The sequence below is a fragment of the Tursiops truncatus genome, chromosome 10, assembly GCF_011762595.2.
Source record: "Tursiops truncatus isolate mTurTru1 chromosome 10, mTurTru1.mat.Y, whole genome shotgun sequence".
In the NCBI taxonomy this organism is placed as follows: Eukaryota; Metazoa; Chordata; class Mammalia; order Artiodactyla; family Delphinidae; genus Tursiops; species Tursiops truncatus.
Window position 1 is genome coordinate 24,837,222 of NC_047043.1, and position 26,313 is coordinate 24,863,534.

At 47.2% G+C, this 26,313-nt stretch overlaps 1 protein-coding gene across 2 annotated transcripts in view; it reads right to left on the minus strand.

Annotated features, from left to right (window-relative positions):
* The window catches only part of PAQR8 (progestin and adipoQ receptor family member 8), a 114,611-nt gene extending 88,377 nt beyond the window's left edge, over window positions 1-26,234 (minus strand). Inside the window, exons 1-5 of one of the 2 annotated variants that reach the window (XM_073810625.1) lie at window positions 25,864-26,234; window positions 13,831-14,527; window positions 13,020-13,115; window positions 5,842-5,960; window positions 2,265-3,284 (exon numbers count right to left, since the gene is read on the minus strand). The gene's annotated coding sequence lies outside the window, so the exon portion shown is untranslated. Of the gene's footprint in view, window positions 1-2,264; window positions 3,285-5,841; window positions 6,967-13,019; window positions 13,116-13,830; window positions 14,528-25,863 lie in introns of those variants that run through there. The other variant, XM_073810626.1, reaches the window with a different exon arrangement.
* Between the last annotated feature and the right edge of the window lie 79 nt (window positions 26,235-26,313).

Genomic DNA, 26,313 nt, shown 5'->3' on the forward strand with positions numbered 1-26,313 from the left:
ATATCAAAGGAATAATTTCAATGAGCCCAGACTCTTGCATCTTCCCATATGTAGAAAAGCACTAAAATCATTAATTTGAGATTTCTGTTTTTTTGTATTTAGCAGTGATCTTTTGATGCTTTTTTTTTTTTTTTTCAACAAAAACTATATATCCAGGCTCCTCCCTCACCTCTTTGGAGCAGATCCTCAGAGTATCTGAGAGGCTGTCTCCCAAGCTATAGTCCTCAGTCAGGTCCCTGAATAAAACTTAACTTGAAACTCTTAGGTTGTGTTTTTCTTCAGTCAACACAGGTATGTAAATTTACAGTAATCACGAAAAGTGCAACAATGGAGGCATGAACTAGGTGCAGCACTGCAGCCACTTAACATCTGAGTCAGAAAAGGGTTCATAGAGGAGGAACCACTGAGATTAGGACTGGAAATAAGAGTAGGTATTTACCAGGTAATCAATCAGAATGAGGGCAGCTTTACATATTCCTAAAGATAACTCTATCCCTCTCACCACCATTTTTCTTTTTTTCTTTCTCCTTTTCTCTCCCCCCCACCCCCATTTCTCCTTTCCTTACTTCCTATCATTTAATAGTTTCTGAGCATCTATATCTCTCTGGAGAGATACAAAAAGGCAGACTCAGTTCCCTGACCTCAGGATGTTCCAAGGCACAGACACTAGAGCTCCCAATCTGGAATCACACCCCAGGTTCAAATCCCAGCTCCACCAGTGCTCACTAGCTTTGTGACATATGAAAGGAACTTGACCTCTCTAGGCATCAGCTTCCTCATCCACAAAATGGGGATATTAACAGTACTAACCTCACTGTTCCTTGTGTATGGTAAATATTCAATAAATAGAGCTGTAATTATTATTATTATTTTCAATAAACTATTTAAAGTCATGGGACTAGAAGAGGGAAAGAATGAAGCACAGGATACCAATGTTAATCACAACCATATCCTCTCATATGTCTTCTGATAGTCTTTTATCAACTCCTTTTCATCTATGTTGATGAAGTAAAATTTGTTTAACTGTCTATGACCATATTCACTTCCTTTTCTCATCACTCAGTTTCCATACATTCTATATCAACTGATGGCTTCAACCTGGCTTCCCAAAATATTTTCTCATGATTTGGGAGAGGCAGGTCAAGGTACCAAAGAGTCCCTGGGAGGTATGCGAGTAGGCTAAGTGCAGAAGATGAAGGTCAGCCTTCTGGGGAGGAGTGTTCCCAGGGAGCAGAGGAGTAGGGCAGAGGCCCACACTCAAATGCTCGCAGAGACCTGGCAGGAAGCAATGTGTGCATCTGGCTGCAGATGCAGTAAGGACTGCATCTAACGTATCTAATAACTGTCTTTTGCTAATACGTGGGGAATAAAGGTCCAGTGTTGATGGAAAGAATGAATCTTTCCCTCCAAAGTTGAACATCTAGATTTTTATAAGAAATCTAATATTTTAAGGTTAGCAACTAATTTTTAAAAATTAAAAGATGGGCTTCCCTGGTGGCGCAGTGGTTGAGAGTCTGCCTGGCGATGCAGGGGACACGGGTTCGTGCCCCGGTCCGGGAAGATCCCACGTGCCGCGGAGCGGCTGGGCCCGTGAGCCATGGCCACTGAGCCTGCGCGTCCGGAGCCTGTGCTCTGCAACGGGAGAGGCCACAACAGTGAGAGGCCCGCGTACCGCCAAAAAAAAAAAAGAAAACAAGTCTACAGGCATGTTGGAGACAGGAGGTAAGAGGGCAGGGCATAACCTTTAAAAGAATGACATAGCTATTGACGATATGACATAAAGTGGTTCGAACCCATTAGGCCCAAGATGGTGGCAAGATTCAACTTCCAGTAGACCTTGAGCCTCATTATACACTCGTAATATATTAACATGCTAAATGACACACCCACAGGCACCACGATGGTTCTGAGGCCAACCATAAAAGGCCAAAAAGTGGGTGGTGATCCAGTTCCTAGAAATCTCTACCCCTCCCTACCAAATAGTTAGAATAATCCTCCTACTCATTAGCCTATGGACTAACTATCCCATATTTCTTTGGGGTCGCTCTCGCCTTCTGAGAAGGACCACATTCTGTCTATAGAATGTGTATCTCTGATTTCACTTTACCGTGGCTCTGCTCTTGAATTCTTTCCTGCCTGAAGCCAAGGACCTCACTTGACGGCCTGTTCCAGGGACTCATCTGAGACATGGGGCATGACCATCCTCTTGCACCCTATTTTCCTGCAACCTCTTTACAAAGGTTATTAATAAATTTATTTCTTACCTATCACTTTGCCTCTCACTGAATTCCTTCTGTGCCGAGACATGAAGAACCTGAGCTTCATTAATTCCTGAGACAAGTTGTGTGGTTTCAGTTGGAAGACTGTGGGTTCGAGTCCCAACCGAGGGGTGCGGTTTCAGGCTGAGCCCACCGGCCCATGAGCCTGGACTCTGAGACTGTTCAACGTCCCAGGTGCAGACAGCCTCCCAGTCGTCTACACTGGACTCTGGAAGCCACACAGCTGGTTGTAGAAGCAACAGAACTAGAACAGCGCTGACAAAGCCTGAGTAATTTTGTCGTTACAGGCTGAATTTAAGCCTATGTTTCTCCGACAGTCTACGTCCCCTGGTGGCCGACTTCTTGAACCAAGGACTATCACTTACGTGAATTTTGTTTAGTAGTCGCTCAGGGAAACCTTTACTGCAAAGATAGGAAGTGGGAAGCCAGAGCGTGTAGGTTTTGTTTTGTTTAGGTCTTGGTTTGTTCTTTCCTTGGAGAACTTCTTTCTCTTTTCTCTCCCTGTTCTCTACTTTTTTCATTCTAGCTTTCCCTTGGTGAGCGCCAAGTTCCCAAACTGCAGAATCCAATTCAGGTGGTCCCTGACGGGCGACACCCTCGCCCTGGACCTATCTCTGAGGATCAACTCTTCTTTGCACGAGGATCTGCTTTCAGCTACGAGTCTGACTGGAGAAAAGCTGATAAACTCACTTCAAGTGTGAATAGCGGCAAAGTCAGCGGCCCAGGGTTTCGAGGTCTAAGAAGGTACTCGAAGTCATCTGTTCCCTCCTGAGGAGGGTTTTGCTGTTCTTTAACTTCTTTAACGTCAAAGTCAACTTCCCATCCCTGGAATTGCAGGGCCCTCAGTGGGTGGCCGGGACAGACCTCCAGGTGGCCTGGTCAGGGAGAGAGGGCCCCTACTACTGAGAGTAAAGGCCAGCAAAGGGGGCAAAAGGAGACAATTGGCGAATTTAGGTAAACGGCAGGAGGGGGTTCCTCTGACTCCTTTTGAAACCTTCCCGTTAACTGGAAATTAAAAAAAGAAAAAAAGGTACTTTAAAAAAGTGACTCAGGTAGGCCTGGAGAAAGCGAGGAGGAGGGAAACGAAGAATGAGAGGGAGAGAAGAGAACCTGAGGAGGGTCGGAGATAGCGAGGCGGGGGGTGGGGGGGCGTGGAGGGGGAGGGAGGACGAGCGGGCGGTGGGGGGTGGGGGGGAGGGGGGCGGGGGGAGAAGAAGGAGCGGGGTGTGGGGGGGCAGGGGAGGAGGAGGAGTGGGGGGTGGGGGGCGGGGTGGGAGGTGGAGGAGCAGGGGGGGGGGTGCGGGGGGAGGAGGAGGAGCGGGGGGCGGGGGAGGAAGGGGGGGGTGGGGGGTGGGGGAGGAGGAGGGGGTGGGGGGCTGGGGGAGGAGGAGGAGCAGGGGTGGGGGGGCTGGGGGAGGAGGAACGGAGGGCGGGGACACAGGGGGAGGACGTAGATCAGGGTGTGGGGGGGTGGCGGGAGGTGGGAGGAGGAGGGGGTTGGGAGTTGGGGGGGTGGGGGAGGAGGAGGGGGTTGGGGGTTGGGGGGCGGGGGAAGGAGGAGCGGGGGGTGCGGGGGCTGGGGATGAGGAGCGGGGGGCAGGGGGAGGAGGAGGAGCGCAGGTAGGTGGCGGGGGGAGGGGGTGGGGGGAGGAGAAGCGGGGGGTGGGGGGTGGGATTAGGAGGAGGAGCGAGGGGTGGGGGGCGGGGGGAGGAGGAGGATCGGGGGTCGGAGGAGGAGCGTGGGTAGGGGGCGGGGGGAGGAGGAGCGTGGGGGTGGGGGCGCAGGGGGAGGACGTGGATCGGGGCGTGGGGGGGTGGGGGGCGGTGGGAGGAGGAGGGGGTTGCGGGGTGGGGGGTGGGGGGAGGAGGAGGGGGTTGGGGGGTGGGGGGAGGAGGGGGTTGGGGGGTGGGGGGAGGAGGAGGAGCGGGGGCGGGGGGCGGGTGGTGAGGGCTGGGGGAGGAGGAGTGGGGGGTGGGGGGCAGGGTGGGAGGTGGAGGAGCGGAAGGTGGGGGGCGGGGGGGAGGAGGAGCGGGGGTGTGGGTGGAGGAGGAGGGGTGGGGGGTGGGGGGTGGGGGTGGAGGAGGAGCAGGGGGAGAAGCAGGGGGTGGGGGGCGGGATTACGAGGAGGAGCGAGGGGTGGGGGGGCTGGGGGAGGAGGAGGAGCGGGGTGGGGGCGGGGGGAGGAGGAGGAGCGGGGGTAGGGGGCGGGGGGAGGAGGAGGAGTGGGGGTGGGGCCAGGGGGAGGAGGAGGAGTGGGTGTGGGGCCAGGGGGAGGAGGATGAGTGGGGACGGGGGGAGGAGAAGGGGCGGGGGGCGGGGGAGGTGGAGGAACGGGAGTGGGGGGCGGGGGGAGGAGAAAGAGTGGGGGGGCAGGGGTCGGGGGAGGAGCAGAGGGCGGGGGGTGGGGGGAGGAGCAGGTGCAGGGGGCTGGGGGGCTGGGGGAGGAGAAGGAGCGGAGGGGTTGGGGGGGTGGGGGGGAGGAGTTGGAACGGCGGGGGGGGTGTGGGGGGAGTAGGAGGAGCACGGAGCGGGGGGCGGGGGCCGGGGTAGTGGGGGTGTGGGGGGCTGGGGTAGTTGGAGGGGGAGGGGAGGAGGCAAGGGGAGGAGCAAGGGGAGGAGGAGGAGCGGGGGGGTGGGGGTGGAGGAGGAGAGGGAGGAGGAGGGGTGGGGGTGGGGGGTGGGGGGCGCGGGGAGGAGGAGGAGCGGAGGGCAGGGGGAGGAGGAGGAGCAGGGCAGTGGGGGGCGGTGGGAGGAGGAGGAGCAGGGGGCGGGGGGAGAAGGAGTGGGGGCGGGGGGGCGGGGGTGCGGGGTAGCAGGGGGTGGGGGCTAGGGGAGAAGGAGGAGTGGGGGGTGGGTGGCGGGGTGGGAGGTGGAGGAGTGGAGAGTGGGGGTCGGGGGAGGAGGAGGAGCAGGGGGTGGGGGGCGGGATTAGGAGGAGCAGGGGGGTGTGGGGGGCTGGAGCAGGAGGAGGAGCGGAAGTCGGGGGGCGGGGGGAGGAGGTGGATTGGGGCGTTGAGGGGGTGGGGGGTGGAGAAGGAGCGGGGGTTGGGGGGCGGGGGGAGGAGGAGGGGTTTGGGGGGGTGGGAGGAGGAGGAGGGGGCAGGGGGAGGAGGAGGAGGGGGCGGAGGGAGGAGGAGGGGTGCGGGTATGGGGTGGGGGGAGGAGGAGCGTGGGGCTGGGGGCGCGGGGGGAGGACGTGGATCGGGGCGTGGGGGGTGGGGGGCGGTGGGAGGAGGAGGGGGTTGGGGGGGTGGGGGCCGGGGGGAGGAGGAGGGGATTGGGGGGTTGGGGGCAGGGGGAGGAGAATTGGCGGAGGGGGGGGGCGGGATTAGGAGGAGGAGCGAGGGGTGGGGGGCTGGGGGAGGAGGAGGAGCGAGGGGTGGGGGGAGGAGCGGGGGTAGGGGCGGGGGTGGGGGGCGGGGGTGGGAGGAGGAGCGGGTTGGTGGGCAGTTTGGGCTGCAGGGTGGGTGCGGGCTGCGGGTGGACCCCTCTAGGACCACTGGCTTACAGTGCCTTGGGGATGGGGGCGCTGTGAGCGGGGCGAGGACCGCGGGTTCTTACCTGCCTCCGCTTGGAGGCTGAAGCTCAAGTTCGGTGAACATTAAGTCCCTCTCGAGGTGAACCAGGGAGGAGGGAAAGCGAGGCATTTTAGGTCAGTCTTTTCTGTTCATCGGTGGCACCTGCATTGCAAAGACGTAGTGCAAGTTTTCAAGTTTAATAAAACACTTTTTCCTTTAGAAACTGTGGGCGGCGGGGTATGGGGAGGGAAAGGAAACCTTTGGCAGAACGGAGGGATTTGAGAAAGGGGATCTGGGGACCAGCTTCTGTGAGAGAAGTTTCGAACCTAAATGGGAAAATAAAGTTCTTAAACCGTCTTCATCCTTTTTTTTTTTTTTAAGGTGTGGGGCGGGGCCAGGTAGGAACCTTCATTTTCCTTTCTCTTTTCACCAACCAATTAGTAGAAAGCGGCTTATTAGCAGCTGCAGCAGAAGCACTTGCTTCGTATGTAGGCAATGGGATAGGGAGAAAATTAGCTGGAAACTCCCCTTCACCTCCATCTCTCCTCATAGGGTCTAGTGAGATCAGTCTGGGACTGCTCAGAGGAAGTTTAAATGATTTGTGAAAAGCCCTGACATCTAGGATAATAAGGTGTTAGTAGTAAGTAAGGAGGAAGCCCGGAGTTGTGAACACGTTAGGAGCAGGTATTGCGGAAGCTGGATCATGAGGACGTCTCACACCAAAGGAAATCATAAGGCAAAGAAAGCGGAAGAGAAACTCACGTTTCCTCTTGATCAGTGGAGGTTAGCTACATTGTCATTTCCAAGTGGAAGATGCCAAAAGTTTAGTGAGAGTAATTTTCCTGACAGTTGGGCAGGGAATATGCTATTACAATGAGACTACAGTCAGCTCCAAGGTTGTGACAGTGACCAATAAACTCTTCCCCAGATAGAGTTTTAGGAAGTATGTTTAATTACTCCATAAAAGGAATCATCTAAATCATTAAAGACTTAAGTGCCAGAATATTCAGTCCTGCCCAAGTCAAAAATTAACAGCAAGCGACTTTTCAGTTACAAACAGCTACATAGAAGAGGATGACTAAATACTGCATATTCCTTCTCCAAGCTGCTGATCCAATAACCAACATGAAATTTAGTATCTATGATGGCTATTTCACTTTATCCTCTGTGCCTATTGTAATTTCTTAAACATAATAAGGCTCAATAAATATTTGTGGAATGCACTGTTCAGTTAATCATGTTTACCATATTATATTTATTAAGCTACCTGGAGACAAGCTCTGAGATGTAGAATTTCAGTCACCTTCTCAGCTGACATCATGTGGGATCTGGACTTTGAAATGAACCTGAGGATGTTAGTGCAGCAAGGAACTTTAGGGTTAGGTGAGTTAACCTATTTGTTTTCTCTTGAAAAACAGAGAGGGATGGTAACTTTCCTAAGATCACACAGCCTGTAGAGCTAGGATACAAATGCATCATCTTCTGACTCCTAGTCCTGTCTAGGATGGACACTAGCTCTTAGAGAAAGAGCAGCCTAAAGGACACATAATATTATGGAAGTCGATTTCCATTAGGAGGAAAAGTATCAGGAGAGGCACTGCAGTGGTGTGAGCAGAAGTCCTTTGCAGCCTCTTAGCTCCAGCTCTAGGAGCTCATAAGGGCATTCCATGTGAGTTGGCAATGCCAGAACTCTCAGATCTAGAAATAGCCAGTGCTAATATTAAAGTCTGTTCTTCCTTGTGGTTGTTCATCCTGAAGGCTCTAAGGAATAATTCATCTGTCCTTTTTCTGCATTCCTGTGAAGCAGGCCCTTCTTCATAATAATGAAGTCAAAATCCAGAGTTAAAATTTTAACTAAAAGCCAGGAACCTGAGATTGAAAATGATCTTGTCTTTTTGTCCAAAAAAGTACTACTTTTCATGTGTGTCCTTGTGGGAGCACTGCATGATCAGGGCAAGTAAAACCTGTGAAATAGTCTGGTTTTTCAGGGCACTGTTTGATTTTAGTGTGTGGAAGGGGGCTTTCCATAGAATTTCACCAATGTGTTTGCTTGGAGAAGAGAGTCAGAAGGCCTGGTGAAATTTAAAGTCCTTTAGAAGGAGTCATTAAGGAGAGGAAGTCTGTGAAGAAAAGAAGACAGTCTGAAATCCCCACTAAGAACCTAGTTTTATTTGCTCTGAGCCATTTTATCCTGGCTCTTGTATTGCTGAGTCTGTAAGAAAATGGGCAGAGGATGCGGATGTGTGGTTTACACAGATGTAGTTACATTCACACCCTTAGCAGGTTCATAATGGCAGGCCTGATATTCATCAGCTAACTCAGCCTTGAGCTCCCTGGTGCCCACACCCACCTGGGGGAGAAGAATGTCACTGACCATCATGAGGAAAAGCATACACACCCACACACCGCTGCTCAGCTCAGCTCAGCGATGGCCATAACTCCCAAGCACACTTGGTGATCCAGCTGGGGAGTGGCCGCATGGCTGCCACAGTGGCTGACAGTGGGGAGGCTGACAGGTGGCTGCTCTGACCCACCTGAATCAAGCCATCCTCCATCCGTGGTCATCCACACCCTGCTCATAGAGCCACTGTATCCTACCTCCTTGGAAGAAGAGCCCCCAGGACCAGGGCTCTCTCCACACTGCCTCATCTTTGGCAGGACCTCTGAGTGTGTAGACTAAGCCCCACAGATGGAAGCAAGCCTTCCGGATGTCTCAGGAGACATTTTACCGCATCTGCAAAAAGCTGGCCCCCCAGCTTCAAATGGAGCCCGCCCACATGAAATTGTCGCTCTCTGTGCCGCAGAAAGCAGCTATTGGACCGTATTGGCTGGCTTCCCTGGCGCCTCTGACCGTGTGGGTAGATCTAGGGCTTGTGTGTGCCTTCCACGAAATCAGGGTTGCCATCTGTGCTACCTTTTGGCACCTCCAGAAAAGGTGGCTTGACCAAGGAGGTCATGGAGAGGTCCCGATGTGTGCTGGGGCTACTGGAAGCACATGTAAAAGAACTATCTGAACAGCTGTCAGTGCCTTTCAGTAATTCTTTATGTCGTGCTGGTCCTGACCTTCATTTCAGCCAAGTGTTTGTCAGCTGCCCGTGATCCAGCCATAATTCACATGTGTTGGAAGCAAGTCAGCTTTGCCATAGGGGAGATGCAGGCACTCTCTTATCCACTGTCCAAAAAAAGAAACGGGGGCACCGCAAGGCTTGTCCCAGTGGGTGGTGGAGCATGCCCTCTCCATCAGGGGCTGACAGCCTGGTTCCAGCAACCCATCACCCCCGAGGACCTGTGTTCCAACAGGCGCTCTTGGCTGGCTGGGGCACTGTGGGGCAGTGTGGCCAGGGTAAGGCATGGGGAAGCAGCGTGTTTCTGTGAGGTGGTCACTGGCTGCTCCTGGCTCCACAATCTGTGTATTGTCTGAGGAGAGGTCCAATGCCCAGAGCTGGACCAGAGCCTCCACCCTCACTATGGCATGGAGCAGAACCAGCCTGCAGAGTGGCAAAGGATGAGGCACAAAGGCGGCTCAGGTTCCAGGTGCATCAAGCCATCAGCTGGCACCTGGCATTCCAGGCCAGGCCAACTCGGGGTGATGACTATCCATCCTGCTTTTTCACGTAAATTCCACCTTCAGAACCTCTTTCTTCTTTCCATGTTAACCCTCCCTCCCTTTTCCATTCCTAAGAATTATTCTGTTGTTGATGTTTGTAACGCTCCAAGGTGTTGTATCTTTTTATAAAGTACCTGGAGAGGGCATGCAGGCTGGTCACGGGCATGGCTGCTTTATAGCCCAAGCAGTTGATAGTGGCCCATCTATCAACTTTAACTTTCCTGAGCACTGCTTTTATCATCCATAAAGCCATAAACGTTTATCTATCATCTATCTATCTATCTATCTACACTTACACTTGTGCATACAAACCTGCTCTTCTCTGAACCAGCTCTGTTCAAAGAATAATCTTTATTGGTTTCCTGCTGCTGCTATGACAAATTGCCACAAACTTAGCCACTTAAAACACAAGTGGGACTTGCAGAAGGCACAGGGGTGACACACTGTTGTCCTCTGGGAGAATGGCAGTTCTGCAGGCTGGAGGGCATGGTAGGAGTGGGAGGGGACGTATGGGGCTGCAGGGGCAGGCAGGGGCCACAGGCCAAGCTAAGGAGGTAGAACGTATTCCTAAGAGCCAAAGGGAATCACTGATGGAATTTAATCAGGGGATGACGTGATCACTTTGGCCTTTAAAAAAGATAACCCTTAGTAGTAAAGAGGGATGAACTGGAGAGGAAGGAGAGGCAGCTGGGGGCAGCAGGACCAGCTAGGAGGTGAGCAGGAATATGCAGGAGGGCTGGAGACTCAACTGTACGGCCATGTGTGCGGAGGGTACTCGATCAGAACACACAGAAACTTCTTCCTTGTTAAGCACCCACCCTCTTCTGGTGGTGACTGGACATGAAATTGCCTCCCTCTGTGCCGCAGAAAGCAGCTGTTGGACCGTATTGGCTGGCTTCCCCGGTGCCTCTGACCGTGTGGGTAGATCTAGGGCTTGGTGTGTCTTCCATGACATCGGGGTTTCCATCTGTGCTACCTTTTGGCACCTCCAGAAAAGGTGGCTTGACCTAGAGGAGGTCATGGAGAGGCCCCGATGTGTGCTGGGGCTACTGGAAGCACACGTAAAAGAACTATCTGAACAGATGTCAGTGCCTTTCAGTAATTTTTTTTTTTTTTTTTTTTGCGGTACGCGGGCCCCCCACTGTTGTGGCCTCTCCGGTTGCGGAGCACAGGCTCCAGACGCGCAGGCTCAGCGGCCATGGCTCACGGGCCCAGCCGCTCCGCGGCATGTGGGATCTTCCCGGACCGGGGCACGAACCCGTGTCCCCTACATCGGCAGGCGGACTCTCAACCACTGCGCCACCAGGGAAGCCCCTTTCAGTAATTCTTTATGTCGTGCTGGTCCTAGGACTGCAGCCCAGTAGTTCATTGGACGATGGGGCTGCCCGTTCTCCAGGTTGGGTTAACCTGAGGGATTACAGGGAGAGGCTGCCCTGCCCTTTCCAGCAGTTTTCAGAAGGCAGCCCTCCTCCTGGCCCACTGTCGCCCACCCAGTTGATGCTGAGCTGCAAGAGTGAGAGGCAAACCGCGGGCTGGAGTTCTGCAGAGCTGGACAGGAGCCTCGGCTTCCCCATCTTTAGAAATGGAGCTGGACAACCCCCAGACCCAGCTGTAATTTGATTTTGCTGTGTTTACCGCGTGCCCCTCCCCTTTTCCAGTTTTCTCCTTCCCTCACACAACGTCCTAGAAGTGAAAAACCTCACTGGAGGGTGGGTGGGTGTGGAGGGAGGGTGGGAAAGTGGGTGGTGGGGTGTGGGGAGGATTACAGGGTGAAGACTATACCACAGTGAGAAAGCTCTAGGAGTTAAAAAGTGTAACTTAAAAAGAGTTTTCTTACTCTTTTTACCTCCTTTAAGGTTTATCGGTTGGGAGCGGTGGTGCTATGGTAATAGGTGGTTTTTAATATTAACAATGAAAATAAGGCAGAGAAGGAAGCCTTTGTTTTGCTTAGGGGACACTGCTGAGATGCGGCAGGTGTTTATTTACTAATCTGGGGCTCAGAAGGAAGAGGAACAAGCCTAGGCCTGAGCTGTTTCAGGCTTGAGGTGAGAGGAAGGCTGGTCTTGGGGCCCCAGAACCCTAAACAGCTGGAATCAGTGACCAGTGGGGAAGGGTGGTGCTCAAAGCTTGGATCGGGAGAGTAGAAGCACACCTCAGGCCCATGTTTCACTTGCACCTGCCCTCTGCCGAGAGAATACTGCTGGGAACATAGTAGTTGGGGGTCTGTTGAGATTAAGGTAAGCTTTGGGTGGACCCTCAGCTTGGACAAGTTCTGAACTGGGAAGCCCATCTCCTAGGACCCCAAGGTCCTGGAATCTCTCCAGGCCTCGACTTCTCTCTCCGTAACATGAGGGAGCCCCACTGAGATCAGGGAGCTCTGGCACCGCCCCACTGCCCGTGTGAAAATGATGTCACTGTGCTTGCTCACTGCAGACCCAGCGGCGTTCTCTGGAGCCTCAGAGAGTCTGGCTGATGATCAGAATCAGTCCCAGGTCCTGGGTGGAGCTGGGTGGCAGGAGAAGGGAAGAGGGAAGGGGCCCTGCTTCTCCTGTCCCTGCCATTCTCAACCTTCTGGAACCACAGAAGGCAGGTGCCTACCTAGAGGTCTGGTCATGACCTCAGTGAGGCCTGGGCTGAGGGGGGAGTTGAACAATGGAGCAGAGGTTGAGACAGTCAAAGGCACATGGCTTTACCATCATTTGGTGATAGAGCATCACAGGTAACTGTCTTCCCTTCAGGGAGTTTGAAAATATCCACTAAAACACCTATCCCCATGGATTAGTAGCTGGAGGTGAGCATTATGAGTTATCTGTGTATTCTACTCTCTTTACTATATCACCCTAAATAAGACACCAAGGATGCTTTGAGACCTTAAGGCCTAAAATAGGCGGTATCTATGCTTACAAAGACTAAAAAAATTCATACACAAATGCTTACCATAATATCACACAATTAAGAATGTTCTGGACTTCCCTGGTGGCACAGTGGATAAGAATCCACCTGCCAATGCAGAGGACATGGGTTCGATCCCCGGTCCGGGAAGATCCCACATGTGCAGAGCAACTAAGCCCATGCGCCACAACTACTGAGCCCACGCTCTACAGCCCGCATGTCACAACTACTGAGCCCGCACGCCACAACTACGGAAGCCCACATGCCTAGAGCCTGCGCTCGGCAGCAAGAGAAGCCACTGCAATGAGAAGCCCATGCACCGCAACGAAGAGTAGCCCCCACTCGCCACAACTAGAGAAAGCCCGCGTGCAGCAACGAAGACCCAACGCAGCCAAAAATAAATAAAAATTATATCTTTTAAGAAAAAAAGAAAAGAGAGAATGTTCCAGTGTAGGTTCAGGCAGTTAGTTGTCACCCTCAGCCCATTCTGTCCTGAAGAATGGCTACTGCCTCCTGGGGCTGGGTGTAGGTGGACCATTTGGACCAGGACGGCCATGTGGGAATTGTGCTGGTCTCAGTGGCCCTGCAGCCGGGCAGCTGATTCCCAGGCCAGTTCACTGGCCAGGCGCCTGTTCGCTGCCATATCAGTGGCAATCATGGCAACAACAGTCAGGTGGCACCTGAGGGTCAGGCTCTGGGCTGGAGCTGGCGCACTGGCTTACCTGTGCTCTAGGGGGCACTGTAGACACCCCAGGAGCTGATGACGAAGTTTCTCTCTGAGGCTGGTTTCTGTCTGGAGACTGGTCCCCTCTGGACTTCTGTTGGAGGAGAGAGAGAAATACTAGCTGTTCTCCTTATTCCATTTTATCCAAGCCCCAGTTTTAAGACTGGAAGAGATTACCATGATGCCCCATTATAAAGTACATTGAAGGCAAGAGTCAGTTATAAGCCAGTGGAAGGATCACTGTACTGGGGTTCTAGTGTCAGCCTTAGCATTAACTTGTAGTGTCTGTCACCTTCTGCAAATTACTTTCCCCTGGCTTAGTTTTCTCATCTGTAAAATGTAAGAGTCAAAGATGGTCTCCCAGGGCTTCCCTGGTGGCGCAGTGGTTGAGAAGCTGCCTGCTAATGCAGGGGACACGGGTTCGAGCCCTGGTTTGGGAGGATCCCACATGCCACTGAGTAACTAGGCCCGTGAGCCACAACTACTGAGCCTGCGCGTCTGGAGCCTGTGCTCCGCAACAAGAGAGGCCGCGATAGTGAGAGGCCCCCGTTTGCCGCAACTGGAGAAAGCCCTCACACAGAAACAAAGACCCAACACAGCAAAAATAAATTAATAAATTAATAAACTCCTACCCCCAACATCTAAAAAAAAAAAAAAAAGATCGTCTCCCAGTGTCCTTTCCAGCTTTAAATTTTCAGGAGCTCCAGGTCCTTTGAGGGGATCTCAACCTGGGTTTTATCACTTGTGACTTCCCTCTCCACCCAGTCCCATGGCATTAGGGCTTTGGTAGAACACATTTGGCCACTTACCTGGCCCAGTTTCTTAGGCATCCTGGCTAATCTCCATCTCGGTTGTCTTGTTGGTCTGGGTACCAGCCGGGCTTTCAAGTCGGAGGTCGTGGGCAGCTCCAACACTTCCATTTCTAGCTTAAACTGATGCTCTGTCTCCATCTTCCACCTCTGGTTCTGGTGCCTCTGCTGCTGCTGCTGCTGAGGAGAGCACCCTTCTGGCCCATCTTTCTGCTAATGACTTTTTTTTTTCTTTGCTGGGTCAGCTGGTTGTGGTGGTCAAGATCCCATGGCCGGGTCTGCTCCCTGAGGTGGGCTGGGCTGGTGCACCCAATCCATCTCTTGATCTGCAGCACCCAATCCATCTCTTCATGGAAGGGGCAGTCCTGAGGGGCTGGCCCAGAGCACAGAATAGCCATGTGGGCCTTCTTGTAGGCACCCTGAGGGCCTTGAACTTGATATGACAGTGGTGTGTATACGAGACATATTTCTGCACCGGAAGACACCCGGCCACATCTTCACAGACTGAAGTGTTGAGTTGAATCATCTTCAGGCGCCTCTTGACGGCAGGCTCCTCCATGATGGCAAGCAGGTGTCAGCTCTCTGCTGGGGCCCAGTGGACCCCAGATGGATCGTGCTGTGGTGCCTGGGATGTCCTGCTGGCTCCTGGCCTGGGGGTGTGAGGGCTGAAGCCATCGGTGGAAGTCCTGGACTGGCCCTGTTAAAGAGAAATAGCACCAGACACTTGTTGAAGGCGTAAGACAGATTTTATTCAGACTACTGCAGTAGGGAAGCGAGACCCAAAATAAACTGGGCTCAACTCCAACTAAGACAAAGGTGGCTGAAGTTTTAAAAGGGAGAACAGAGGTAACTAAATGCAGCTATAGGGAAGTGAAAGTGGAGAACAAAAAGAGGCTAGGGAAAACTGTGGGAGCTAAAAAGGGGGCTATGGGGAAATGGAAAGTTACAGAAGGGGGTGTGAATGGAAAATAACTGAAAACAGTTTGGCAATGTAGGTTGGGACTATATATATCTTGAGCAAAGACAGCAAGAGGCTGGGGTCCCCTTTAGGGACACAGCCTAGTGCAGGCAGAAGCCAGGCTAAAATTGGTCAATTGCTGGCTGTCCAATGAGGAAGCAGGTGGGGCCAGTCACCCTCCATCACACCGTTTGCACAAACATCTTTGCTGGAAAATCCCTTCAATGGAAATCAAACAGGACAGATCAGCTCCCGCAGCACAGCTGACAGAAATATCTTGCTGGGCCAGACTGCTGTCTCTGCTAAGATACCTCCCACAGCTGTAAGCACCAGCTGACTCCTCTTGAAAAGAGAGGACTGTTAGGGCTGGCTTTGGAAGGCCAAGGCTGGGTGTGAGAAGGCTGTTGGGGGCTCCACACTTCAAGCGGGGACACAGGGGAGGAAAAGCATGAACCCTAGGTGTCAGGAACTGCCACATCCTTTTCTGCTAGTCTCTTGACCATGGCTCCCTGCCGTGGCTCCCACAGTGAGACAAGTCAGTTGCAGGATTCTGTGGTGCTTCTGGGGCCCCCCAAAAAGTTCCCATTTCCAGACTTTGTCCTTAGTCTGTCTCCCTTGTTTTCCTGACAAAGCTCCCCAGAAGTTAGTTTGAGTGTCCCAGCTTAGGGCTGGAGGAAGAAAAGGCTTCAAGGTTTCAACTTTTTTTTTTTTGCCATTCCTCGCGGCATGCGGGTTCTTAGTTCCCCGACTAGGGATCGAACAGAGCCCCCTGCAGTGGAAGCACGGAGTCCTAACCCTGACCGCCAGGGAAGTCCCCAAGGTTTCAATTTTTGAACGTCTCGGAGAGGACCCATGAAGGTGGTGAAGTAAGAGGGAAAGGCTTGGAGGGCTTAAACGAGAGGCCAGGAGATAATTTATATAAAAGGTACTGTACGTATCTTTCGCTACCTGATTTTTTCACTCGGCATTCTCTTGATTAAACTTCTGTATTCCATTATAAGAATAAACCAATTCATTTCTTATTTATTCTATAATAGTTCTTATTCTTTCTATTTACCCAGCTTTTCTTTTTTTCCCCACCTCTTTTCCTGTCTTCTGTGTATCAACAGTGTTTTCTTTATTCCTCTTTTCCTTTTATTGCTTTGGCAGTGATAAATTTTATTTCAATTTTTCTAGTCTTTACCCTTAAATTTTTAACCTAACTGCTTTCAAAATGTCATTCTCCTTCCAAATAAATAAAGACCTTAAAATATTTAACTTTGATCAGCTCTAGGAATTTGCCATGTTACTATACCTAAAGTTGTGCTGTATAATATGGTAACCACTAGCTACATGTGGCTACTTAAATTTAAATTAATTGGTGTTAAGTAAAGTTAACAATTCAGTTCCTTGGTTACATAGCCACATTTTAAGTGCTCAGTAGCCACATGTGGCTAATGGCTACCAAACTGAAGTGAGCAGATATAGAATATTTACATCATTGTAGAAGGTCCTATTGGACAATGCTAGTTATTTCCATCTAGTTTTTGCCCCCTCCAAATTAGTCATTATTATCAGTATTGCTTTTATTTTTTTGTTTTTTTTAATGTATTTATTTTCAAAATTTTTATTGGAGTCTAGTTGATTTACAATGTTGTGTTAGTTTCAGGTGTACAGCAAAGTGAATCAGTTATACATATACATATACCCACTCTTTTTAGATTCTTTTCCCATATAGGCCATTACAGAGTATTAAGTAGAGTTCCCTGTGCTATACAGTAGGTCCTTATTAGTTATCTATTTTATATATAGTAGTGTGTATGTCAATCCCAATATCCCAATTTATCCCTCTCCCCAATACCCCCTGGTAACCATAAGCTTGTTTCCTACATCTGCAACTCTATTTCTATTTTGTAGATAAGTTCATTTGTACCCTTATTGCTTTTTAGATTTGACTTATTTAGATTTGTATTGACTTCTTTAGATTTACTTTTATGTTTACCAGTTTCTTCGCTCACTGTTGTTTTTGCATCCCATTCCCTACTTCTGTATTCAATTACTTTCTTTCTGAAATGTATCCTTTGGAAGTTGGCTGTGGGCTGAACTGTGTCCCTTCAAAATTCATATCTTGAAGCCCTTGTCCCCAGTTTGACTGTATTTAAAGATAGGGTCTTTAGGAGATAATTATGGTTAAATGAGGTCATATGGGTGAGGCCCTAATCCACTAGGACTTGTGGCCTTATGAGAAGTGTAAGACAGAGAGCTCTTTCTCTCTCTGCACATGCTCAAAGGAAAGGCTATGTGAGGACTCAGCAAGAAGGTGGACATGTGCAAGAAGGTGGACATGTACAAGCCAGGAATAGAGCTCTCACCAGAAATCAAACCCTTCCAGATCTTGATCTGGGACTTCCAGCCTCCAGAACTGTGAGAATAAATTTCTGTTGTTTAAGGCATCCAGCCAGTGGTATTTTGCCATGGCAGTCCTAGCAGACAAATACAGAGTCCATTCAACAAGGGCCCAAAGTGCTATTCTGAAAGTATTTTGCCTCTTTAGTAATAGTTTAACAAGGTATAGGGACTTCCCTGGTGGCGCAGTGGTTAAGAATCCACCTGCCAATGCAGGGGACACAGGTTCGAGCCCTGGTCTGGGAAGATCCCACATACCGTGGAGCAACTAAGCCCGTGAGCCATAACTACCGAACCTGCGCTCTAGAGCCCGCACACCTAGAGCCTGTGCTTCATAACCAGAGAAGCCACTACAATTAGAAGCCTGCACACTGCAGCAAAGAGTAGCCCCTGCTTGCTGCAACTAGAGAAAAGCCTGCGTGCAGCAACAAAGACACAATGCAGCCAAAAATAAATAAATTAATTAAAAAAATTGTTTAACAAGGTATAGAATTCTAGGGTTTTTTTGGTTTTTTGTTTTTGGACCTTTGAAAATATTATTCCATTGTTTCTGGCCTTTGTTATTAAAGTTGAGAAATCTGCTGTCAGTCTAAAATGTTCCTCTTTTCTTTGGGATTGCTTTTAATATTTTCCCCATATTTCTGGGTTTCATTACAGTGTGTCTAAGTGAAGGTTTAATTTAATATTCCTTGCTTAGGATCCATTGTGATTTTTTAACCTGAGGATTCTTTGATCAATGTTGGAAAAATTTTAGCTATTATTTCCTTTGTTCTTCTCCATCTGAAATCCCCACTAGATATATTTGAACCTTTTCCTTCTATCATTCATTTCCCTTAACTTCTCTAATATTTTTCATTTTCCCCATTCTGCTGCATATGGCAATTTTCTTAGCTCCGTCTTCTAGTTTACTATTTCTCTTTTCGATGTGTCTCTTCTTTTAACCAGTCTTGATTTATTCTTTCAGTAACTATACTGTTCAATTCTAAATGTTTGATTTGCTCAAATCTACCTTTCCTTCAGGGTCTTGTTGTCTCCTGAGTATTTCTTTACCTTTAAAAAAAATCTCTACTTAATATATTGATTTTAGAATCTAACTGGATTTCTTTGGACTTCAGCTGTCTAGATTATAAAATGAGGCTTTAGACTAAATGACCTCTAACTTGACTTCCTGCTCTGCAATTCTAGCATACACCCTGATATTCATTTATTTTTAATGAACATTGTTGGCACACTTTGCATTTCCATTAATGAAGGTGGCATTGGAAAGTGGCAGTGAATAAAGGATAATTATTTTAAAAGCCACCTTCCCCAGACCTCTAGGGCTCCAAGCCAACACCTTCCATTTTCTCATATCCCCTTCCTGTATTAGCACAGAGAGAAACAGGTGGCTAACCAGATGAACACAGGCCAGGAAGAATATCCATCTGGGTTTGGTTTCAGATCAGAGATATTTTTTGGAGGCTTATCAAAGAATCCAATGAAAGGCTTGGGAAAGAAGTGAACACTAAACCTCTCACCTTCTCATAGATTTTTGTTTTGAGCATTGTAGCACTTAACATATAAAATTAGAGTGTTAATGGTTTTTCTACACTCCTAAAACCAACAGAATAGTGCACGGCTGGAAAAAGGATAACTAACGCTTGTATTTCTTTTTATCTAAAGATTCCCACAACTGAGCTAGAAGAATGTAGGAAGGTACTGGAAGTGAACTGTGGGTATGAGTTGGGGGATGGGGCATGGAGGAGGCGATCTTAGTATATTTCTGTAAAGGGCAGATGAGTGATCAGAACAACCATTTTTGAAGCTTGTATACCAGGGTGCTTCACAAACAGCTTTCAGATTCTGCTCCTATGTTGTCGAATGTTCAGTGAGTAGAGGATGCAATGAGATTCAGTCTTTCCAAACCCTGGCCTCTGGTCTATCAAACTGATTCTAAATGCTGTGGACTGGAACTGTGGGTTTTTAGGCAAATGGCATGGAGCCAATTAAAAGTAATACTTAGCTTGCTTCAAAGAGCACCGGCCCTTCTCCTGCCCACTAGCTGACCACACGCAGTCATGGTGCTTTAATGATTTATTTTCTTTGTTTAGATTTTTAGAATAAACTTGCTTGAGGCATAATTTATATATATTTCACTTTACTAAGGTATAGTTTATATATACCTTGTTTTAAAATTCAACAAGATATAAATTTCCTTCCTTTTCCATACTGTCCTAGAAAACGTTGTGGAACTAAATGTCAGTTGTATTCCTCTCCCAACTACTGGTGTTTTAAGGATACCTGCTTGTCTCTTAAGTTGGTTTTTCTGTGTCTTAACTGCAAAATAATTATTCACTCTAACTAAAGATCATTAGCAACTATATGCTTTTTGTAAGCCCTTGAGGCACTATGTGTGAGGCCTGTGTATGAGAATGTATTTATTCTACATATATGTAATTTCTCGCTCTCTCTCCCCGTCATTCCCACTTCCATCCAAATAGCTTTTAGATCTGTCCATTTTTACTCTGGAATGTCTCACTCTCATCTTCTTCTTTCTGTCCCTTCTTTGAATACGCTTTCCAGGCCTCCTTTCTTTTTATCTTATTAAAATCATCATTTCTACACATTCTCTGTCTAGATTAAACTTCCTGATACACGACTTTAATATTGTCTCTCCTTTGCTCAAAAGCCATCCATGGCTCCCTTTTGCCTACTAACTCCAGCACAGTCCTTTTACTCTGCTGGTGAGTGTCTTCTACAGTCAGGCCCGATACACCTGATTGCTTCCAGTCCTAACTTGCACCCACCTGTCCCACTGACCCTTCATTCCAGCCACCTCAGTCTCTCCCAAGGAGTTGGTCATTGTTGCCTTTACATTTTGCTTAGAATGTCACTGCTGTCACATTTCCCTAGAGGAAATACTGCCCACCTTTTTTTTTTTTTTTTTGCTGTACGCGGGCCTCTCACTGCTGTGGCCTCTCCCGTTGCGGAGCACAGGCTCCGGACACACAGGCTCAGCGGCCATGGCTCACGGGCCCAGCCGCTCCACGGCATGTGGGGTCTTCCCGGACCGAGGCACGAACCCGTGTCCCCTGCATCGGCAGGCGGACTCTCAACCACTGCGCCACCAGGGAAGCCCTTGCCCACCTTTTGATCCTCAAATCAAATACTACCCCCTTTCTTTAGCTTCCCCTCATCACTCCTGTGCAAATTTATGCCTGCAGCTTGTACCCCAAGGTGCCTCACAAACATACGCATGAAAATCTGCCATTTTTAATGCATATGGCACCTTGTACCACGCCTAGAACACATGTGCCTTTCCTCATGGTTATTTATGTTTGTGCCTTATTTTCCATACTGGATTGTAAACTTTTCATCTTATTCATCTCCGTATCCCCCTAAGTATCTTGCATACAATAAAATACCAGTAATATTATTTATAGTATGAATAAATATCAGCATCTCAAAGCTCTGTTGGATGAATAAAGACAGGCATTTTAAATATTTTGAAACTTCAAAATAATGATGTACAGTTTAGTTGAAGGATAAGATAGAATAAAAACTGATTATAAATAATATCTAATTCACTGTCTCATACATAGCTCACACATAATTGATTAAATGAATGAATAAACAAATGTTACAAGACACATACGGATGCTAGCCCAACTTTTTTTTTAAATTGAAGTATAGTTGATTTACAATGTTGTGTGATGCTACGCCATCTTAAACTATCCATCGTGTCCAGAGAAAGGTCCCTCTACACCTTAAACGGTAAAACGAATAAGAAAAACTATAATGTACTAAGGTAAAAATAAAATCCACTGTCTTTTTAACTCAAGTAAAGTACTTCAAAATATAAAATATCTGTTTGCTTAATATTTAAGTAAATTCTACTGAGTCTTTTGGGTTAGATTCTGCATTTGGATCTTAACATACTCATTTGTTCTTAAATGCTATTTGATAAAGACATAGAGATTGGGGCCAAATCCTGCCTCTGTCCATTACTGGTGGGATTCTGGGATCTTCTAAGCTGTAGTCTCCTCACTTGTAAAATGAGGATTAAAAATAACCACATCACAAGGTATTGAAAAGATTAAATAAGATTACATAGTGAAGTACTTAGCATAGTGTCTGGCATAGAGTATATGTTCAATAAATTATTGCTATTATTTCAAGCTAAATCATAAGCTATTTCAAGAGATAGATTTTTATACTCTAAAGCTGTGCTGTCTGATATGGTAGCCACTAGCCACACGTGGTGATCGAGCCCTTGAAATGTAATCAATCTGAATTGGGATGTGGGTAAGTATAAAAATCACACTGGATTTTTAAAAGTCAGTATAAAAAATGCAAAACACCTTATTAATACTTTTTAAACATTGATTACATGTTAAAATGATATTTTAGGTATATTGGGTTAAATAACATATTGCCAAATTAATCTCACCTGTTTCTTTTTACTTTTTAAAATGCAGGTACTAGAAAATTTTAAATTATATATGTGTCTTGCATTATATTTCTGTTGGGCAGTGCTGACCTGAAGTCTCTGGTCAAGGACAGAATTAGGTATATAGGTGCTCAACTAATATTTGATTGGTTGATTTACATGGCTAAATCTCTTCATTTCATCACACTGGCACAGTTAAAAGCTTAAAGGACTATTTTTTTTTTAAAAACTGCACACAAATCTAGACAGATTTACAGAGTGGAGTTATTAATAGAGAATCTCATATGCTGTATTCACTCAGCAAGTTTTTGGTAATTTCTCCCTGTAAGTCTTTAAGGACTGAAGCAAACCTCTTCAAACAGAGCTTCTGTGAAATTTGTGCAATTAAGAATGGGGATGACCTTTTATTTCTCAATTATACCTCAATAAAACTGAAAAAAAAAAACCCAAAATAACGAAGATGACTTTTCAGGGACTAAGAAACCTGGCTGCTGAAATTAACCTTGGCAAATGACAATGAATCAACTATGTTGATTGGCAGGTCAACTATGTTGTCAAATCTAACGGGCAAATCGGATCACTGATGCTCTCTGGTTCCTGGCTTTTCCTGCTCTTTGTAGCATATCTAATCCAAAAGATTACAGGAAGCAAAAGATGGGGCAGAGGCTATGGGGCTCTCCTGTCTTTACCAGACACGCTGGCTAACTCCAGGGACCATTTGGTCTTCTTCCATAATGTTCCTTAAGCATGAAGTAAACGCCTCTGATGGCTTTCAACACTGGCAGAACCTGAGCCAACCAATACTCTATGAATACTCCTTTAGCCAATTTGCAGCAAAGACGGTCTCACTCAAAGAAGTGTGTGAACTGGTTCCACTGTAAACTTCGGGTGGGAGTGGGAAGGGGGCTTGAATTTGGCTGTTTGAATTGTTCCAGAATGTGCTGGTGTGCTTCCCTCCTTTCTCCCCAACATCTCTTGACCCCTCTCCAAACACTAATTACCACCAACACCACCACTATCACCACCACCAATGGTTAACATTTATTTAGTGCTTACTATATGCCAGACATTTTTCTCAATATTTTCCATCTGCTATGACTTCACTGAATATGCAAACCATTCTTTGAGCTGGATGCTACTTCTGTTCTAATTTTGAAGGTGAGAAAACCGAGGTACAGAGTGGTTAAGAGGGCTTCCACAGTCACACAGCTAGTAAGTAGAGCAGTCAGAAAAAGAAATGGGTCTGCTTGTCTTGGTGCTGTTGACCCTAGCTACAGCATCAGGAGAAGCTTCTGATTGGTCCATATCACAGAAGAAAACAGATCTGCTTGGTTAGGGAAAGCCTGGACCTGTAGGTTATTCCTTAAGCTGCTCTGAAACCTAGAGGTGTAGTTTTTGACCTTCAAAATTTTGTGGTCTTTGAGTTTAATGTCAAAAAGCTATAATGGATTATGGCACTTCCGGAGTGCCTAAAGCTAGGGTTTTGTGTGTTCCAGATATTCCTTTTATTTTCACTTTTATTTATTTATTTTTAAAATTGAAGTATAATTGACTTACAATATTATATTAGTTAAGGTGTACCCCATAGTGATCTGATCATTTTATACATTACAAAATGATCCCCAGGATAAGTCTAGTTACCATCTGTCACCATACAAAGTTATTACAGTATTATTGACTATATTCCCTGTGCTGTTAATACTAGTTATTAATCACAGGTGTTGTTTGAAAAGTTCTGCAACTTATAATATTGTTCATTGGTTTGAACAAAGATATATATCATTTGGTAAGTATAAATAATATTTATTATGGGTTTGTTCTGTGCCTTTGGGACTTTTTGGTCCTTGAGGACATGGAAAACTGTAAGTATTACATATACTCTGCAATCTGTTTTTCACCAGCTTCCTGCATACTTTTGCTCTACAAGGAGTGAGACTGGTTTAGGTCTAGGGTGGAATGAAAAGGGATGCAGAGGAAAAGCAAGAATGTAAGCAGATATGGAAACCATAGATGCCGTGCTTCATCAGGTGACACCTGCTTCTTCATTCTGGTAGAGGAGGGCGCTGGCTCCACCGGACTCTATGACATACATATGAATGCCCCTAACTTTTTTCTTTTAGCAACCTGATTGATTGTCCTTTCTGAGCAGTTTGGAGGAGCAGGGAATAACGAAGGAAACACTTTCTCTGCTCAAAGATCTCACGCCCTAATGAAAGGGAGAAATACCAATTAAATATCTGAGTGTCACCAACAAGGACCTACTGTATAGCACAGGGAACTGTGCTCAGTACTCTGTAATAAGCTAAATGGGAAAAGAATTTGAGAAAGAATAGAAACATGTGTATGTATAACTGAATCACTTTGCTGTATACCTGAAACTAACACAACATTGTTAATCAACTATACTCCAATATAAAATAAAAATTTAAAATAAATCTGAATGTCCTTCACAGATGAAGATAAAGACATTAAGGGAAATCAAGTCTTTATCCAGAACCACGGCAGGATGGTTCCATGTGCTGAACTCCACAATTCTAAAAGGAATTGTTGGGAATTCCCTGGCCGTCCAGTGGTTAGGACTCCGTGATTTCACTGCCGGGGGGCCCGGGTTCAATCCCTGATCGGGGAACTAAGATCCTACAAGCCCCATGGCACAGGGGGGAAAAAAAAAAAAGGAATTGTCTTTACAGTTTCCAAATTTGCCATAGGTTCATGGAATGTTACAGATTTTCTAATTTCCTCATCTTTTATATGAGAAAACTAAAGCCCACAGAAAAGTGTGTTAGAGTCAAAGGTTTGGTTTTTATATTTCTACTCCTTTGGACTTTCCATTGGAAATAATTTGATTTCTTGTTTGAACTAAGCTTCCAGGTTCTTTTAGTGTTAATTTCAAGTTGTTTTCAGAGAAGAGAATATTGTCAGCATTACCTTCAATACAGTCACAAAATGACAGTATGATCAAGTGATAATGGTATTCTCAAGTTAATGAGTAATTATCTCTTACTACATAATTGCAAACAGAATCTTCATCTAGAATTCCTTTCTTTCTGTTTTCTTTTTTTTTGCCTGTTTATATATATATATATATATATATATATATATATATATATATATAAAGCGAGCAGGCAGATGACAGCCTTTTTCCTTTGACTAAGGATTGATGTATCTGCCCGCTAGGATGACACACAAAAAATGCTAACTATAAACTGTATAATAACTAAATATATATATATACACATACAAATAGAAGGCATATATATTGATATTGTTTAGGCAGCTTATACTTAAAATACTTAAGTACTTAAGCACAATGAGTCCTGGAGACCCTCAAACATAATACTTAAGCACAATGAGTCCTGGAGACCCTCAAACATAATTTAATAATTAGTTGGCCTAAATTTCAAATATAGAATTACTAGGTGTCTAGTCCTGTTCAGTAAAATTAAAAATACATGCAGGGGGCTTCCCTGGTGGCGCAGTGGTTGAGAGTCCGCCTGCTGATGCAGGGGACGTGGGTTCGTGCCCCGGTCCGGGAAGATCCCACATGCCGTGGAGCGGCTGGGCCCGTGAGCCATGGCCGCTGAGGCTGCGCGTCTGGAGCCTGTGCTCCGCAACGGGAGAGGCCCCAGCAGGGAGAGGCCACAGTAGTGAGAGGCCCGCGTACCGCAAAAAAACAAACAAACAAAAAAACCATTTAGGGACGATGGGACTGCTCCTCACTGTGTACTGGGTGGTTACGGGGATGTATACATAATAAAAATTCATTGAGCTGTATATGTAAGATTTGTGAATCTTACTGTATATAAATTACACCTCAAAAATAAAGCTAAAAAATCGAAACAGGGCTTCCCTGGTGGCGCAGTGGTTCAGAGTCCGCCTGCCAATGTAGGGGACACGGGTTCGTGCCCCGGTCCGGGAAGATCCCACATGCCGCGGAGCGGCTAGGCCTGTGAGCCAAGGCCTCTGAGCCTGCGCGTCCGGAGCCTGTGCTCCGCAATGGGAGAGGCCGCAACAGTGTGAGGCCCGCGTACCGTACCGCAAAAAAAAAAAAAGAAAAGAAAAGAAAAGAAAAAAATCGCAATATGCAATTGGTCTTTTATTTATCATTTCAGATTTGCTATATTTTAATTACTAATCGATACTTAAGAGTGGCTTGAAACACCTTTTTTGTTTCTCCTTGTGTTTAAATATCTTTCAATAAACTAAGTTTTTCAAAATGAACTTGTGATCTTCTCAGAAGGCGAGAAAACCTTTAACTTACCCGTTGGCAAGTAGGATGGTGTAGTAATTACGTCCAGATTTTCGTTTTTTATGGGGTACTTCAAGCCACGGTATTCAGATGGCAAACGGGTCTCACTGAACTAAAGAACCTCTCCCAAAGATGCTGTGATTCTATTTTCCACCCACAGATTCTCGAAATTCACTTTTTCCCCCTGGATGCCACTAGAGGTTGGTGGTTTGAAAAACATACCTGATTTGAATATATTTTTAAAACGATTTGCCTTTATGTTTTTGTTTCCCTGCGTTCTAAACCTCCATGCTCTGACGTCTAGTCTACTTTCAGCCCAAACTCCGGGCTGAGTTTCTTTACTCTGCAGCAGGTCAGGAAACCACAACTTGAAAAAAAAAAACCCTTATAAAACATCCGGAAATAAGGGGGAAGACTATGACTCCCAGAATGCAGTGCTCCCAGGTCTCGCCGGCCCTCCGG